Raw genomic sequence first — 17,754 nt, 5'->3', positions numbered from 1 at the left:
ATTATTATATATTGATCAGTGGTCTGGACAGAATGCTGTCTTTTACTCAGTTTACATACCCATTTACATTACATGTAAATAGGAAATATTTTTATCTACATATACTTGAAACACCTTTATTTATATGCCTAATGCTTTAAAAAAAATTTTTCTAGAATTTAATTTGCAGAAGGAAAAAAAGTAAATATTTGGGGCTTATTAAGTCGCATCGATGCACTCGGCAAACCTCGAAAGAATACGTTACTCAACATCTAGATGTAGGGCACTGGAATCTGCTGAGGTTTGCCGAGTGGCATCGATGTCGTCCCTAGTATCAGTGACCACTATAGCTAGAGAATATTCACACTAGGAATATTCAATATACTGATCAGTGTGGCATACTGAGTCTACGTTTTTGACATTATATTGTTATGTGGGTTTAATCCCACTGGGGGTGTCACTATTTCTCAATCTTCTTTAACTCTCAATAAAAAAAACACCGTTCAACGATCCACATGTTTATTTCGCTCTAAGGGCAGATCACTCATACATAGTAGAAACATCAATAAGTCTTTTTATAAATCAAAGGCAAAGATAGTTAAAGGGAAGTATGTCTTCCAAGCTTAACTAAGATTCAGACCACAATTAACTAATTATGTAACTAGACTTATCACTATATAACTAACATCCCTCCCTCCTAAGTCAAAAACACAGTTTTTGGAAAAACTAGTTTGACAATACAGCTGATCTATGTTCGTATAAATTCTTAAAAATACTCATGTCTAACATATATTACAAGACATGAATCTTTGAACAAATCAAAAAAATCATAAAAAAAAGTAGTAAACAAATCAGAATAGGTTTATTCAAATGCTCCAAAAAACCCAAAACATGTACTATCTATGAATAAACAAGATTCAGAGATGTTAAAATAACGCTTATGTTATAATCCTCAAATGAATGTAAAACAATAGTTATTACAACAAAGATAAAGTTTGATATTTCTTTAGGCTACCAGTTACATGTAGTTTATTATCATTGATAAGTCCATTGGCTACATTAAACAAAACAGGAGATGAGTTAACTGGTATCCAGGAAGAAATTTGACCTTTCTTGACATTAGAGGTAGTTATCAAAACTTGCAATGAACCACATTTGAACCTAGCTCTTTGCAGTTCCATAGAAGACACATTAGACATTTCCTGTAATATCTTACATTGTTCTGATAACTGATAGTGTGACAACTTATATACATAAGCAATATTATGATTATTTGTACTATTTGGAAGATAATGACAAATATTAATAGGATTTGTAGATCTATTAGAAACAATATCACTCTCATCAAATCTAGGTAAGATAACATCACATTCATCTGTATCATCCGCAAGTGGAAATATTTGAGGGATGGGACCCTGGTGGCTCTTAATTCGATCCAAAATTCAACTAAGAATATCATCCATATATTTATATTCTTTTCCACCTTTACAGGAACCGCACTCCAAGTATTTTTTCTTTTTGAATACAGCCTGTGAAGCCTGTAAAATTTTGTAATATTTTGTATTGACAATTAAAGAGAATATATATGTGAATAACATTTGTATTTTGTTCTGCCAAGAATGCGGGAGATGGGGGGGTTAGCCCCCACTTGACACATACTAGGTCATTTCTGGACTAAAATTTAATAAGGTACTATTTTGTCAGTAGCAGTGGGAGGAAACAGGGGGACCCGGAGAAAACCCACGATGGGTAGGTAACCGACCCTACTCGGTATCAAGTCAGCTTGGTATCAAAACCACACCACTTGAATCAAAAAACAGACTTAATCTAAAGAGCACTTGTTAGATAATGCCTAATGATATCCTCAACCACCACATAAGCTCCTACACCATAAAGAGGCAAACTCACCTCAGATTCACGGCCTTGTCAAGGGCTTGCCCTCTGTCTTTGTGTCGCTGGTAGTCGATAGCTGCTAAATAGTTTCTACCCTTGTACATAGGGTAGCTACAACAATAAAAAGCCAGTTTAAACATATGAAAAACCATCAAAATAAATTTGGATTTTGGGATTTATTCGTTCAGACTATATACAATGACATACTTATATTGCATCCAGGCTAATGAAGACAGGCAGTGCAATGAGGGACATATTGCCCAGACAGTGGCACTATGACCTACTCCCATTTTTATACGCCCACATTGAAATGTGGTCGTATATTGTCGTCGTCCCCGTCCGTCCGTCCGTCGGTCAGTCATCCACAATTGCTTGTGGACGCTCTAGAGGCTAAAGTTAATATCTGATTGACTTTAAATTTATACACAGTGTTTAAGGTCTTGAGACGAAGAAGCCTATTGATTTTCAGCGATTTCCGATAATTACTGCCAGAGTTATGGCCCTTGATCACTTTGAAAAATCTTGTGGATGCTCTAGAGGTCAAAGTTAATATCCGATTGACTTTCAATTTATACACAGTGTTTAAGGTCATGAGACGAAGAAGCCTATTGATTTTCAGCGATTTCCGATAATTACTGCCAGAGTTATGGCCCTTGATCACTTCAAAAAATCTTGTGGATGCTCTTGAGGCTCAAGTTAATATCTGATTGAGTTTAAATCTATACACAGTGTTTGATGTCATGAGACGAAGATTCCTATTGATTTTCAACGATTTCCGATAATTACTGCCAAAGTTATGGCCCTTAAGTTATCATCCGATTGACTTCAGATTGATACACAGAGTTTAAGATCTTGAGACGAACAAGTATATTGATTTTCAATGAATTTTTATGACTTGAACAGTTAAATCTATGATATTAAAAGCTTTGCATACAAAACTTTAGCATGGGGCAGAACTTTATAAAAACCAAACAAATTCTAATAGTTTTCTGATAATTACTTCGTGAGTTGTTGCTCTTAATCAGATTTAAGTGTATTATAAATGTTTCATTACCGAAAAAAATAAAAATGTGCGACAACCCTTGTTGACTGCCCGGACGATTTAGTTGCTGTGGGCGTATGTTTCGTTGCCTGGCAACCTATATTGAATTCCGCTATCAAGGGTCCTTTTTTACATGGCAATGTGTTCACTGAACATGGAGCCATTTTAACAACTAGTCGCTGTTGCTTGTTAGACCCTCCGCCCTGCACCACTGACAAGGGAAACCATGAATAATAAAATATGTATATAAACATGATGTAAAACATACTTAAAGTTTACATGATGATTTAGTGTATTCAAGAATCTTTTATCAAGAACACATTTAGCAACTGCTAAAAATGAAAAAAAAAAAGATTAATAAAAAAGACGTTACAGAAATAATGAGACCAATCTTAAAGTGCTCGTCTCTGCAATGACGATAGTCTGCCAGCTGATGTCAGGTATTACAATGTCAAACAATTTTAACAATAAGGATGATAATCCGGATAGAATCTCGGAAAATGCTAAAATATAAATACTTTAGCAGGAAATCATAATTAATTTAAATAACATACTCAACATAGCTGCTATCTGTATGTGGGCATCTGTTGTTACTTCACAAATATTAATTCCATCATCAATTAATGTATTCAAACCTTTCTTTTCCATGTTACTCGACTTCATACCCACCATTCTCTTATCAATAATCTCTAAAGCCATAATATCCTTTGTAGTATTTTCCATTAAGGTATATGTACAATACATAGCACTATGCCCTGGGCTTTCATTGCGGCCATCACCTGGATAATATTATAAAGAGCTTAGAACTTGAGAATAATTGAGATTGAACACCAATAAACAACTCTCTTTGAAGATGATTGAACTAACGTGTCCCCAGTAGATCATAAGGTCTGTCATTGAGTTAAATGTGTGACAAGGACTAGGGTGGCCTGCCTAATTTTGTCGGTTTTCTCCCACTGCTAATAACCCCTATGTGCTAACTAGGTATTTAAATACAATTGTACAATATGTTAGCGATCAAGTGACGCAGTTTATGTCAAATGTATGTTAAACCCATAGAGATATATAACTCTATGGTTAAACCCCATTTCTCTCTCTGTGTAAATATACTGTTTGATAATTATGAAGAACACGTCTATAAATTTATACTTATCATACCTAAGAGAATGACATCATGGTCTTTATGGCGATCAATGTTTTCATTTAACATAACTTTTAACATATCTTCAATCTCTGGAATTCTGAAAGCTCTCTGGAATCTGTAATGTGCACTCTTTGACACACATCCTAAGTTTAAAAATTTAAACAGCAAAGCAATTTTCTGGAAGTTGTTGCCACTTGTTACAATAGACGATGACAACAGTAAATCTCCAACATAAACTTTCTTAACTCTTGGCTGAGAGTTCCATGTCCTCATAATGGTTACTATTACATACCTTGGAAAATGAAATTAAACAATGACATAGGGCTATGATCTATATATACAATATACTCTAAAATATTATATTCTGATAAAAATGAAAGTCAGTAGTCCAATGCTTATTACAGCAATAAGTAAAAATAAAAAAATCCATGTCAAAACCAAACTTCATTTACCTACCCAGTTTACTACAATAGTCTTTAAGTGGCATTTAGTGATTGGAAAACACATTAACAGAACACAATTTTTATGGGAAACAATCACTGGTTTATTCTAAAAGCACGACGTTTCGACAAGTATCCTCTTATCGTTATCAAGCACAATGACATTTCATAAACTTCAGATGAATATATAAGAGTGGACATGGTGAAACCATATAATAAGATAAAATAACAATAACAATAAAGATAAAGGATTAAACAAATTAGACATAAGATAAGTAGGGTAGTTAATTAGACAATCAACAACAAATGGAAAACATTTAGCTAATTATGAAGACCATCAAAGGGAGCCGTTGGATGCTGTTATGTTGTTTCAATGAGGTAATAGGGATGAAACCATTTACTAAGATATGGATAACACTTATAATAAATTAATGTAGGCATTGCATAGTCCATTAACAGAAGGCTAAATAAACAAGATAGGTGATAATATGTATGGTAGATGAGCATGTGGTTATGACAATGAAAAAATTAAGAGTGTGTAAGCTCAAAAAAGAAATGACAAATGAAGTTAATAGCCTAATAAGTTAAACAGTCCAGAAAAAAGCCATAGGTTGGAAACATATTGTAATGAATGGGGTGATAAAGGGGGGGGGGGACCATTTAACTTACTATTACATACATACTAATAGTATGTGAACGCTCAAAAAGAAATGACAAATGAAGTTAATAGCCTAATAAATTAAACAGTCCAGAAAAAGGGCATAGGTTGGAAACATATTTTAATAAATGGGGTGATAAAGGGGGGGGGGACCATTTAACTTACTAATACATACATACTAATAGTAAGAAAGCAAGTACACACTGCCAATTCTCTCAGACTAACTAAACAGTTAAAGTTTGTGATTAATGGGTTGTAACTTAAGTTGAATTGTTCATTTTGATGACCTGATCGTATGCCCTTGAAATATGCAGCCCCGCGTCCCTGTTTAGTTGGGGTGAATAGCGCCTAATGTTAATCGCTTCTAGGATTTTCCTTGTTTTTCTATTCAGTTGGTTGGTTGTTAATATCTGCACCCCATTCCAATCGACTTTGTGCTGCGGGTGGTTCTGTAAGTGCTCCGCTACGGCCGAGTTGTTGGTGGCAGTTTTGGACCGGTGTTCTGATATTCGCTTATCAAGTGGACGTTTAGTTTCGCCAATATATGAAAAATCACACGAACAATTCACTTTGTATACAACTCCTTTAGGCTGAACAGGTAGGGTTGGTTTTTGTTTGCCATTAGCTTTAAGTATCTGTTTCAAGGTTGTGGGAACAGAGAAAGTAGTGTCGATGTTGTACTTCTTAAGTAAATTACTCACTTGATATGTTAGGTTGCCGTGAAATGGCAAGGTTACTCTAATCATCTCTTTTGGTGTTTTTTGTTGACTTCTGTTGATGTTTTTGGATATTTCATTAATTTGCTTATTGACTAGTGATGGAGGGTAATGGTTCAAGTTGCAAAATACATGGCGTAGATGTTCCAATTCTCCCTGCAGGTATTCAGGTTCACAAATGCTAATGGCTCTTCGTGCTAGGGTGGATATCAGAGCTTTTTTGATGTAGTGGGGGTGGCTTGAGTTGAAATTAATGTACTGATCAGTGTGAGTTGGTTTTCGATATATTTTGGTTTTTAATTGATTATTTACCTTAACAACTTGTACATCTAAAAATGGTAGAGTGTCATCTATCTCGGTCTCAATGGTGAATTTGATACTGGGGTGCTATTTATTGAGGTGATCTAAAAGAGACATTGGTTCATCATTTTCATCCAGAACCACAAAAGTATCATCAACCTTGCGCAGCCATGTAATAGGAGTAACGGGTGAGGTACTAAGGGCACGTTCTTCAAATTGAGTCATAAAAATTTCAGAAATTAAAGGTGAAAGGGGGCTGCCCATCGGTAAGCCCCTGACTTGCTTGTAAAGGTCATCTCCCCAGGTAAAGTATGTGGAATCAAGGCACATGGTGGTCAATTCAAGGATGCTATCTGTGGATAATTTTGTTTCCAGGGGGACTTCGAGGTCGTTGATTCTGGAGCGGAGAGCTTCAATAGCTTCTTGACGAGGTACATTGGTGAAAAGATCTACTACATCGTATGACACTTTTCTTCCAGGGCGGCTTATTTCTCTTATTATCCTGCAAAATCTACCAGAGTCTTGGATGAAGGAGGTAGAGGATGTTCCTAAGTGGGCGAGAAGCTTAGATAGGTGTTTGGCAACATTGTAAAAAACAGAGTCCCTAGAACAAACTAATAATCTAGCCTTAATTGGGTTCTTATGCGTTTTGATAGTGGCTCGGGCGTATGGAGGACGTTAACTTGCTCCTTACAGCCTTTCCTTTCACAAACCGATGATACATTCATTTTGGCTAACTTGATTATGCCAGGTTCAAAACAAATAACCTTTTTATCTTTGACAAAATCGGCATCAATTTCAGTCGCATCAGATAATTCTTCTTCTACCACTTCTTCTACATCATTATCATCATCCCCAATTCCAATATTATACACTGAGTCAGCAAATGAAGCATACATTTCAGATTCATGAATATCAAAATCTTCTGGAACCCTATAAGAATATAAATACAGAAAGACATGTAGTTTTCAGTTTCAGAAAGCATGATGATTACCTACTAAGTTTGAAATAGAGGTGTATTGGGATATAATTCACTATGTGATACACCTGCACATGACTGTATGCTCTCATTCCCAAAGAATACTACTGCTAAAATAAATAAGAGTACAAATACAATAAAGCTATAAAAAGATGTTATTTTGTTACACTTTTATTATTGATTCAAGACCAGGGGCGACTCTGGCCAGTGAGATACGAAAACAATCATATTTCTATACTTATACTTACATTAAACTTTTAAAGATATTTCAAGATCCAAGTTGACATTATCTTCGGCTGTCAGTATCAATGTCTTCTTGATATACATAAAGTGGATCTTTATCATCAGCTTGGACATTAGAGGCACCAAGGTGCCTATCATTAAAAATTAAAAAACAAATTTATGTGATATTCATTAGCACACATTATACTGTATGGAATAAATTTTGAAAATTAACAACCATACACAGGAATTGTGTCTGCATTTGCAACAAATACATATAGATCAACAATGAATAAATAACTATATCATATTGCAAATATCTTACAAAATTAGTTTGGGTAAACACTTACATTTGATGAACATGTTTAGCTTGTGTAGAACTCTGCTCAGGATCACAACTACCTTCAAGTTCTTTCTCTTTGTGTTGGTTCCTAAAATATATAAATGCCTATTTTACTTATCTCTGGAAAGTAGGGATATTTTTAACAGTTGGATTTAAAGTGTCCATTAGATACAGCCACGGACCTTAATAATATCATAACTAGTCGATAGGCCTTTATATATAGTGTATGGTGAAAGAGAAATGGTTCACTTGGAATCAAATGGCCCACACTCAAAACTACAAGCCAACAGTGAGGCTGATGTCCCCCGCCGAAATTGCAAAATAAATAGATGACACATATTAATTAATCGCACATTTATTTTTTTCACTAAGTTTCATCACTCTCTATCAGATAGAATCAAGATTATCTTGTCCCAAACCATCGACAAATGAAATCGATTAGCTCTGCTTAGCTTCAGCTCGAAATGTTAATTATTGAACTCAGTCAAGACATTCACCTAATGAACATCTACATATACATCAAGTTTAAACATTCACCTAATAGACACCTATGCCAAGTTTGAACATTCTACCTCAATTAGAAGGAGAGTTATTGTGCCCCAAAGTATCAACCAATCAAATTGCTTATCTCTGCTTACCCTAAGCGGAAAATGCTCATCTTCGAACTCCATCAAGGCATTGACCTAATAAACACATACACCAAGTTTGAACATTCTAGCTCAATTAAAAGTTATCGTGTCCCAAAGCATCAACCAATCAAATTGCTTATCTCTGCTTACCCTAAGCGGAAAATGCTCATCTTCGAACTCCATCAAGGCATTGACCTAATCAACACATACACCAAGTTTGAACATTCTAGCCCAATTAGGAAGAGAGTTATCGTGTCCCAAAGCATCAACCAATCAAATTGCTTATCTCTGCTTACCCTAAGCGGAAAATGCTCATCTTCGAACTCCATCAAGGCATTGACCTAATAAACACATACACCAAGTTTGAACATTCTAGCTCAATTAGGAAGAGAGTTATTGTGTCCCAAAAAGTGTGACGGACAGACAGACAGACAGACAGACGGACGAACCCATTTTAATAGTCCCCTGCTTTCTTCGAAAGGCGGGGGACAAAAAGCAATGTTTAGGCCTACTCTTGCAAAAGTCAAAAGAGAAAATCATTTGACAGCATGTTAATTATTCAGTCAACATAAGGACAAAATGCTCTTTAGAATATGAAAATTGATATAATTCAATGATTAGGTCTATATATCCCAAACGAAACCCACTATATGGACACAGATCACCAAATATTCCTACGCCGTCACCCACGAAACAAGGGCCAAAGCTATTTTTAGTCTTCCTCTCCCTTTTCCTTTTTCCCCCTTTTGCATGGCGATTTTTGTTGACTTTTTGGTGTAGAATTGAGGAAAAGGGTTTGAAAATACATTTTCTGCCAGGTTTTGGTGAATATTCATAATTTTGATGCGGAAGGATACAAGAGTTGAGAGGTTGGTTACGTTGAAATGTAGGGCCTGAAATTGCATGTTTACTTGTCTCTACTTCCAGCTTGTGTATCTCAAGTTTTTCATGAAGAACCTCATACGTGCTTTTGGGCAAGTGGTTGCCACATGTTGCTCCATCTGTGGTAGAAAGCGTTCTACCCAACGAAAATTTGGGAAAAAGTTAGAGCCGGTCTAAGATACGAGAATTAACATTGGAGTCAATGGGGAATCTTTAGTGATCTGTGTCCTGTCTGTGTGTGATAAGGCTGTCACTGATATGCCTTAGTTTTGAAAATATGAAGATTAAATTCTCAGAAAATATGAATAAAATAGTTTGGCTACAGAAAAACTAAAAAAAGTTAATTAAAAAAAAAAAAATCAAAGTTTTGAAGAAAAATTGTGATTTTACTGCAAATTTCTCAATTTTCAATTTTTATTGATTTTTTAACAGTAAGTAAAATATTCTAATGCCCAATGTTGGCTTATTCAGTCTCAGAAAGCACAGATAAAATGAACAGTATTGAAATTTCACCAAATTTTGTCTAAAAATCAGGAATATTCACAAAAAATCTTGAGATTCCCCCCATTTGGATGTAGAAATTAATATTTTCATGACTACTAAAATGAGTCAAAATGTCTAAAAATGCCCATATTTTCTTTGCTAATATAACTTAGATGGGATCTACATGTTTGTCAGGTTTAGAAATAGCTCCAGCTTTCCTACAGAAAATTGAAAATTGGTAACACTGAGTTAATAATGTACAGCAGATGGGTTTGTACAAAATGTTCAAAACAGGGGTTGGCTCAATTTTGCCACTATTTTACCCAGAATAAGCATTTTTTTCTTCTTTGAAACATTAAATTCTTGCATTTCCTTCATGTAGGAAGCAATATCCCAGCCTTTCTAGACATTTTTTACTCCATCATTCTGTTTAGAGAGGCAATAAATGCCCCACCCCACCCTTTTCTATTAATGTGTTTTGAGGGATTTAAATGCACCTGTGTTGACATGTAAATGATCTTAATTGGAATTTGTGGTTGAATTACAGCTAAGAATGTTATTTTTCACCCAAAAATATTTTTTTTGTGCATTTCAAGGATTTCTAACCCTTATTTGTTCAGAGTCAAACGTAGAACCCTGAGGCATTTCAGGCCAATGAGACCAGACCCAGATATAAAACTGGTGTAGATGTGTAAATGTCAGTTTAATGTTCAATATTTTCTTATCAAAATCCAGCATTTGTGGTGTTTGCTGCATTTATGTTGCCTATAAAACAATAAAATGTTAATTTTTCTCCTTTTCAGGCCTCTTTTTATGTTGTCAAGTCTGTCATGACTACTTTTTTGACTTAATTTGTTCAGGAAATTAATGTAAAGTTCCAGACATCTTGCTTCAGCACAAGGATTGCAATACAAATTTGTAACATGCCTCTGAGGTTTGAGATGTTGGAAACATTGAAATATTCCCAAATTTGTGAAAATTGTGTATTCTGTGACCCTTCTGTTAGAGAGGGGTGATCATAGACCAAATATGGCATTTTTTTCATTCATCAAGGCCTATTTTTAACCATAATTCATATTTATTGCACCTATTTTAGTTTATATGTGCATATGTTAGCCAGGGATGGTAAAACATAGCTGTTAGACAGATTCCTTTGGTAATGTAAGTTCTGCAACCATAGATTAGATTAATTCAATCAGTGGCATGTTCAGGGGGTAGGCATACATGTTTCAGTATAGATCTCTAATATTACAATCATTGCAACTGGTTTGCATTTTTTCTGTTTGCATATTGTCCACAGATTCTAAAAATATATTTCTTGTCCGTCCGGATATTTAAAAAAGTGGAAAATTATTGGTATTTTGAGAGATGCTACATGTAAATTTTGTACATTTTTCATCACATGGCAGTAAAAAATTATATTTTTGAAAAAAATTCCAAATTATGAGTATTTTGTATGTAGTTTCTTTGTTACTTGTCTAATTTTTTCACAGAACTCAGATACTGCCTTTAATAAGAAAGATTTTTAAATTTTAGCACAAAAGGCCTATGGACCTGAGATGCACCAGTGTACATAAAGCAGCATGTGTACTTAAAGGGCCATCATTTTTACAGTTATTCTTTGATTTTGATTTTCTTTCACCGGCATGTTGCCAGAACACATGGGAAGGAAATAAAAAAGGCCTTTTGGTGATCCCTGAAGTTTCACCCCTATATAGGACACAGATCACCAAATATTCCTACGCCGTCACCCACGAAACAAGGGCCAAAGCTATTTTTAGTCTTCCTTTTCCTTTTTCCCCCTTTTGCATGGCGATTTTTGTTGACTTTTTGGTGTAGAATTGAGGAAAAGGGTTTGAAAATACATTTTCTGCCAGGTTTTGGTGAATATTCATAATTTTGATGCGGAAGGATACAAGAGTTGAGAGGTTGGTTACGTTGAAATGTAGGGCCTGAAATTGCATGTTTACTTGTCTCTACTTCCAGCTTGTGTATCTCAAGTTTTTCATGAAGAACCTCATACGTGCTTTTGGGCAAGTGGTTGCCACATGTTGCTCCATCTGTGGTAGAAAGCGTTCTACCCAACGAAAATTTGGGAAAAAGTTAGAGCCGGTCTAAGATACGAGAATTAACATTGGAGTCAATGGGGAATCTTTAGTGATCTGTGTCCTGTCTGTGTGTGATAAGGCTGTCACTGATATGCCTTAGTTTTGAAAATATGAAGATTAAATTCTCAGAAAATATGAATAAAATAGTTTGGCTACAGAAAAACTAAAAAAAAGTTAATTAAAAAAAAAAAAATCAAAGTTTTGAAGAAAAATTGTGATTTTACTGCAAATTTCTCAATTTTCAATTTTTATTGATTTTTTAACAGTAAGTAAAATATTCTAATGCCCAATGTTGGCTTATTCAGTCTCAGAAAGCACAGATAAAATGAACAGTATTGAAATTTCACCAAATTTTGTCTAAAAATCAGGAATATTCACAAAAAATCTTGAGATTCCCCCCATTTGGATGTAGAAATTAATATTTTCATGACTACTAAAATGAGTCAAAATGTCTAAAAATGCCCATATTTTCTTTGCTAATATAACTTAGATGGGATCTACATGTTTGTCAGGTTTAGAAATAGCTCCAGCTTTCCTACAGAAAATTGAAAATTGGTAACACTGAGTTAATAATGTACAGCAGATGGGTTTGTACAAAATGTTCAAAACAGGGGTTGGCTCAATTTTGCCACTATTTTACCCAGAATAAGCATTTTTTTCTTCTTTGAAACATTAAATTCTTGCATTTCCTTCATGTAGGAAGCAATATCCCAGCCTTTCTAGACATTTTTTACTCCATCATTCTGTTTAGAGAGGCAATAAATGCCCCACCCCACCCTTTTCTATTAATGTGTTTTGAGGGATTTAAATGCACCTGTGTTGACATGTAAATGATCTTAATTGGAATTTGTGGTTGAATTACAGCTAAGAATGTTATTTTTCACCCAAAAATATTTTTTTTGTGCATTTCAAGGATTTCTAACCCTTATTTGTTCAGAGTCAAACGTAGAACCCTGAGGCATTTCAGGCCAATGAGACCAGACCCAGATATAAAACTGGTGTAGATGTGTAAATGTCAGTTTAATGTTCAATATTTTCTTATCAAAATCCAGCATTTGTGGTGTTTGCTGCATTTATGTTGCCTATAAAACAATAAAATGTTAATTTTTCTCCTTTTCAGGCCTCTTTTTATGTTGTCAAGTCTGTCATGACTACTTTTTTGACTTAATTTGTTCAGGAAATTAATGTAAAGTTCCAGACATCTTGCTTCAGCACAAGGATTGCAATACAAATTTGTAACATGCCTCTGAGGTTTGAGATGTTGGAAACATTGAAATATTCCCAAATTTGTGAAAATTGTGTATTCTGTGACCCTTCTGTTAGAGAGGGGTGATCATAGACCAAATATGGCATTTTTTTCATTCATCAAGGCCTATTTTTAACCATAATTCATATTTATTGCACCTATTTTAGTTTATATGTGCATATGTTAGCCAGGGATGGTAAAACATAGCTGTTAGACAGATTCCTTTGGTAATGTAAGTTCTGCAACCATAGATTAGATTAATTCAATCAGTGGCATGTTCAGGGGGTAGGCATACATGTTTCAGTATAGATCTCTAATATTACAATCATTGCAACTGGTTTGCATTTTTTCTGTTTGCATATTGTCCACAGATTCTAAAAATATATTTCTTGTCCGTCCGGATATTTAAAAAAGTGGAAAATTATTGGTATTTTGAGAGATGCTACATGTAAATTTTGTACATTTTTCATCACATGGCAGTAAAAAATTATATTTTTGAAAAAAATTCCAAATTATGAGTATTTTGTATGTAGTTTCTTTGTTACTTGTCTAATTTTTTCACAGAACTCAGATACTGCCTTTAATAAGAAAGATTTTTAAATTTTAGCACAAAAGGCCTATGGACCTGAGATGCACCAGTGTACATAAAGCAGCATGTGTACTTAAAGGGCCATCATTTTTACAGTTATTCTTTGATTTTGATTTTCTTTCACCGGCATGTTGCCAGAACACATGGGAAGGAAATAAAAAAGGCCTTTTGGTGATCCCTGAAGTTTCACCCCTATATAGGACACAGATCACCAAATATTCCTACGCCGTCACCCACGAAACAAGGGCCAAAGCTATTTTTAGTCTTCCTTTTCCTTTTTCCCCCTTTTGCATGGCGATTTTTGTTGACTTTTTGGTGTAGAATTGAGGAAAAGGGTTTGAAAATACATTTTCTGCCAGGTTTTGGTGAATATTCATAATTTTGATGCGGAAGGATACAAGAGTTGAGAGGTTGGTTACGTTGAAATGTAGGGCCTGAAATTGCATGTTTACTTGTCTCTACTTCCAGCTTGTGTATCTCAAGTTTTTCATGAAGAACCTCATACGTGCTTTTGGGCAAGTGGTTGCCACATGTTGCTCCATCTGTGGTAGAAAGCGTTCTACCCAACGAAAATTTGGGAAAAAGTTAGAGCCGGTCTAAGATACGAGAATTAACATTGGAGTCAATGGGGAATCTTTAGTGATCTGTGTCCTGTCTGTGTGTGATAAGGCTGTCACTGATATGCCTTAGTTTTGAAAATATGAAGATTAAATTCTCAGAAAATATGAATAAAATAGTTTGGCTACAGAAAAACTAAAAAAAGTTAATTAAAAAAAAAAAAATCAAAGTTTTGAAGAAAAATTGTGATTTTACTGCAAATTTCTCAATTTTCAATTTTTATTGATTTTTTAACAGTAAGTAAAATATTCTAATGCCCAATGTTGGCTTATTCAGTCTCAGAAAGCACAGATAAAATGAACAGTATTGAAATTTCACCAAATTTTGTCTAAAAATCAGGAATATTCACAAAAAATCTTGAGATTCCCCCCATTTGGATGTAGAAATTAATATTTTCATGACTACTAAAATGAGTCAAAATGTCTAAAAATGCCCATATTTTCTTTGCTAATATAACTTAGATGGGATCTACATGTTTGTCAGGTTTAGAAATAGCTCCAGCTTTCCTACAGAAAATTGAAAATTGGTAACACTGAGTTAATAATGTACAGCAGATGGGTTTGTACAAAATGTTCAAAACAGGGGTTGGCTCAATTTTGCCACTATTTTACCCAGAATAAGCATTTTTTTCTTCTTTGAAACATTAAATTCTTGCATTTCCTTCATGTAGGAAGCAATATCCCAGCCTTTCTAGACATTTTTTACTCCATCATTCTGTTTAGAGAGGCAATAAATGCCCCACCCCACCCTTTTCTATTAATGTGTTTTGAGGGATTTAAATGCACCTGTGTTGACATGTAAATGATCTTAATTGGAATTTGTGGTTGAATTACAGCTAAGAATGTTATTTTTCACCCAAAAATATTTTTTTTGTGCATTTCAAGGATTTCTAACCCTTATTTGTTCAGAGTCAAACGTAGAACCCTGAGGCATTTCAGGCCAATGAGACCAGACCCAGATATAAAACTGGTGTAGATGTGTAAATGTCAGTTTAATGTTCAATATTTTCTTATCAAAATCCAGCATTTGTGGTGTTTGCTGCATTTATGTTGCCTATAAAACAATAAAATGTTAATTTTTCTCCTTTTCAGGCCTCTTTTTATGTTGTCAAGTCTGTCATGACTACTTTTTTGACTTAATTTGTTCAGGAAATTAATGTAAAGTTCCAGACATCTTGCTTCAGCACAAGGATTGCAATACAAATTTGTAACATGCCTCTGAGGTTTGAGATGTTGGAAACATTGAAATATTCCCAAATTTGTGAAAATTGTGTATTCTGTGACCCTTCTGTTAGAGAGGGGTGATCATAGACCAAATATGGCATTTTTTTCATTCATCAAGGCCTATTTTTAACCATAATTCATATTTATTGCACCTATTTTAGTTTATATGTGCATATGTTAGCCAGGGATGGTAAAACATAGCTGTTAGACAGATTCCTTTGGTAATGTAAGTTCTGCAACCATAGATTAGATTAATTCAATCAGTGGCATGTTCAGGGGGTAGGCATACATGTTTCAGTATAGATCTCTAATATTACAATCATTGCAACTGGTTTGCATTTTTTCTGTTTGCATATTGTCCACAGATTCTAAAAATATATTTCTTGTCCGTCCGGATATTTAAAAAAGTGGAAAATTATTGGTATTTTGAGAGATGCTACATGTAAATTTTGTACATTTTTCATCACATGGCAGTAAAAAATTATATTTTTGAAAAAAATTCCAAATTATGAGTATTTTGTATGTAGTTTCTTTGTTACTTGTCTAATTTTTTCACAGAACTCAGATACTGCCTTTAATAAGAAAGATTTTTAAATTTTAGCACAAAAGGCCTATGGACCTGAGATGCACCAGTGTACATAAAGCAGCATGTGTACTTAAAGGGCCATCATTTTTACAGTTATTCTTTGATTTTGATTTTCTTTCACCGGCATGTTGCCAGAACACATGGGAAGGAAATAAAAAAGGCCTTTTGGTGATCCCTGAAGTTTCACCCCTATATAGGACACAGATCACCAAATATTCCTACGCCGTCACCCACGAAACAAGGGCCAAAGCTATTTTTAGTCTTCCTTTTCCTTTTTCCCCCTTTTGCATGGCGATTTTTGTTGACTTTTTGGTGTAGAATTGAGGAAAAGGGTTTGAAAATACATTTTCTGCCAGGTTTTGGTGAATATTCATAATTTTGATGCGGAAGGATACAAGAGTTGAGAGGTTGGTTACGTTGAAATGTAGGGCCTGAAATTGCATGTTTACTTGTCTCTACTTCCAGCTTGTGTATCTCAAGTTTTTCATGAAGAACCTCATACGTGCTTTTGGGCAAGTGGTTGCCACATGTTGCTCCATCTGTGGTAGAAAGCGTTCTACCCAACGAAAATTTGGGAAAAAGTTAGAGCCGGTCTAAGATACGAGAATTAACATTGGAGTCAATGGGGAATCTTTAGTGATCTGTGTCCATATATAAGCAGCCTCATTAAAAACTCGAAAGCAAAAGTAGAAGCCATATAACATGAAAACTTACCAATATTCAATATAGACGCGACTTCCCGATCCCGTTTAATTAAGGTTGTATTTGTCTTTGATCGCTGTCCATTTACCATAAATATCAAAGCCTAAGTAAATTCTGAGATTATCTTCTGCCCATTTCTTTTTCCGCAGTTTAATCTCTGTATCTGTTGTACGTTTCAGTCTGTCACCTTTTCCACGACCACTCGCCATTACACTGTAAATTGAGCGCTCCCTCCCTCATACAATTAACTCATACAACCTGCGCGCGGATATCACTAATCGTCGGGTTGTCAGTTAGGAACACCCTGACATTTTTGCCCAGTGCTTGCCCCATGGGTGTTTTTCAGGGGATCCAGTATTTTTCTAGTAAGATTGGATGTCATACTGCACGCAGCGACCCATCTACGTCATACTTCCCAGACCGGAGCTAGCTGTAGATAGGCAGCCTAAGTTTGGGATGATTGGATGTTTCTACTTTCCATATATATACCAAAATTACCATACTTTTATTGGAAATAACCGCCCGATAAATACTTTTCTGGGAACCCATCTTTAACTTACTTTAACTTTATTAACTAAGTGTAAGGGTGATTTTTGCGCCACAATGTCTCGGCCGTAGTCAACCTCAAATGACCATCACCAGACCCCTTGTCTTGTTCAAGGGTTTGTTTGCAATTGCATGTTATGCGGTCCCCCTGTGCTTAACTGAGCTGACTGAATAAAGTGACAAAGATAAGATAAGATAAGATAAGATTTTATTGTATCATAACACCCATTTCAGGCCGCATATACAATTCATACACATGACATAAGTAACATGACAAAAAATAAATAGCAATATACATATATATATTTATAAGAATACTAAACATAAAATACATAGGTTCATGTTAAAAGTGAAAACATCTATCAGAAACATTACTTCAAAAATGTATAGATGTTAAAAGGATAAAAAAATAAAATGTGAAGTTTT

At 34.8% G+C, this 17,754-nt stretch overlaps 1 pseudogene; it reads right to left on the bottom strand.

The window, feature by feature from the left end:
- Nucleotides 1–446: 446 nt before the first annotated feature.
- Nucleotides 447–17,496, bottom strand: LOC126809564 (uncharacterized; annotated as a pseudogene).
- Nucleotides 17,497–17,754: the final 258 nt, after the last annotated feature.

The sequence above is a fragment of the Patella vulgata genome, chromosome 2, assembly GCF_932274485.2.
Source record: "Patella vulgata chromosome 2, xgPatVulg1.2, whole genome shotgun sequence".
In the NCBI taxonomy this organism is placed as follows: Eukaryota; Metazoa; Mollusca; class Gastropoda; family Patellidae; genus Patella; species Patella vulgata.
Note: the sequence above shows the minus strand (reverse complement) of the source record. Positions and strands in the feature narration are given on the sequence as shown.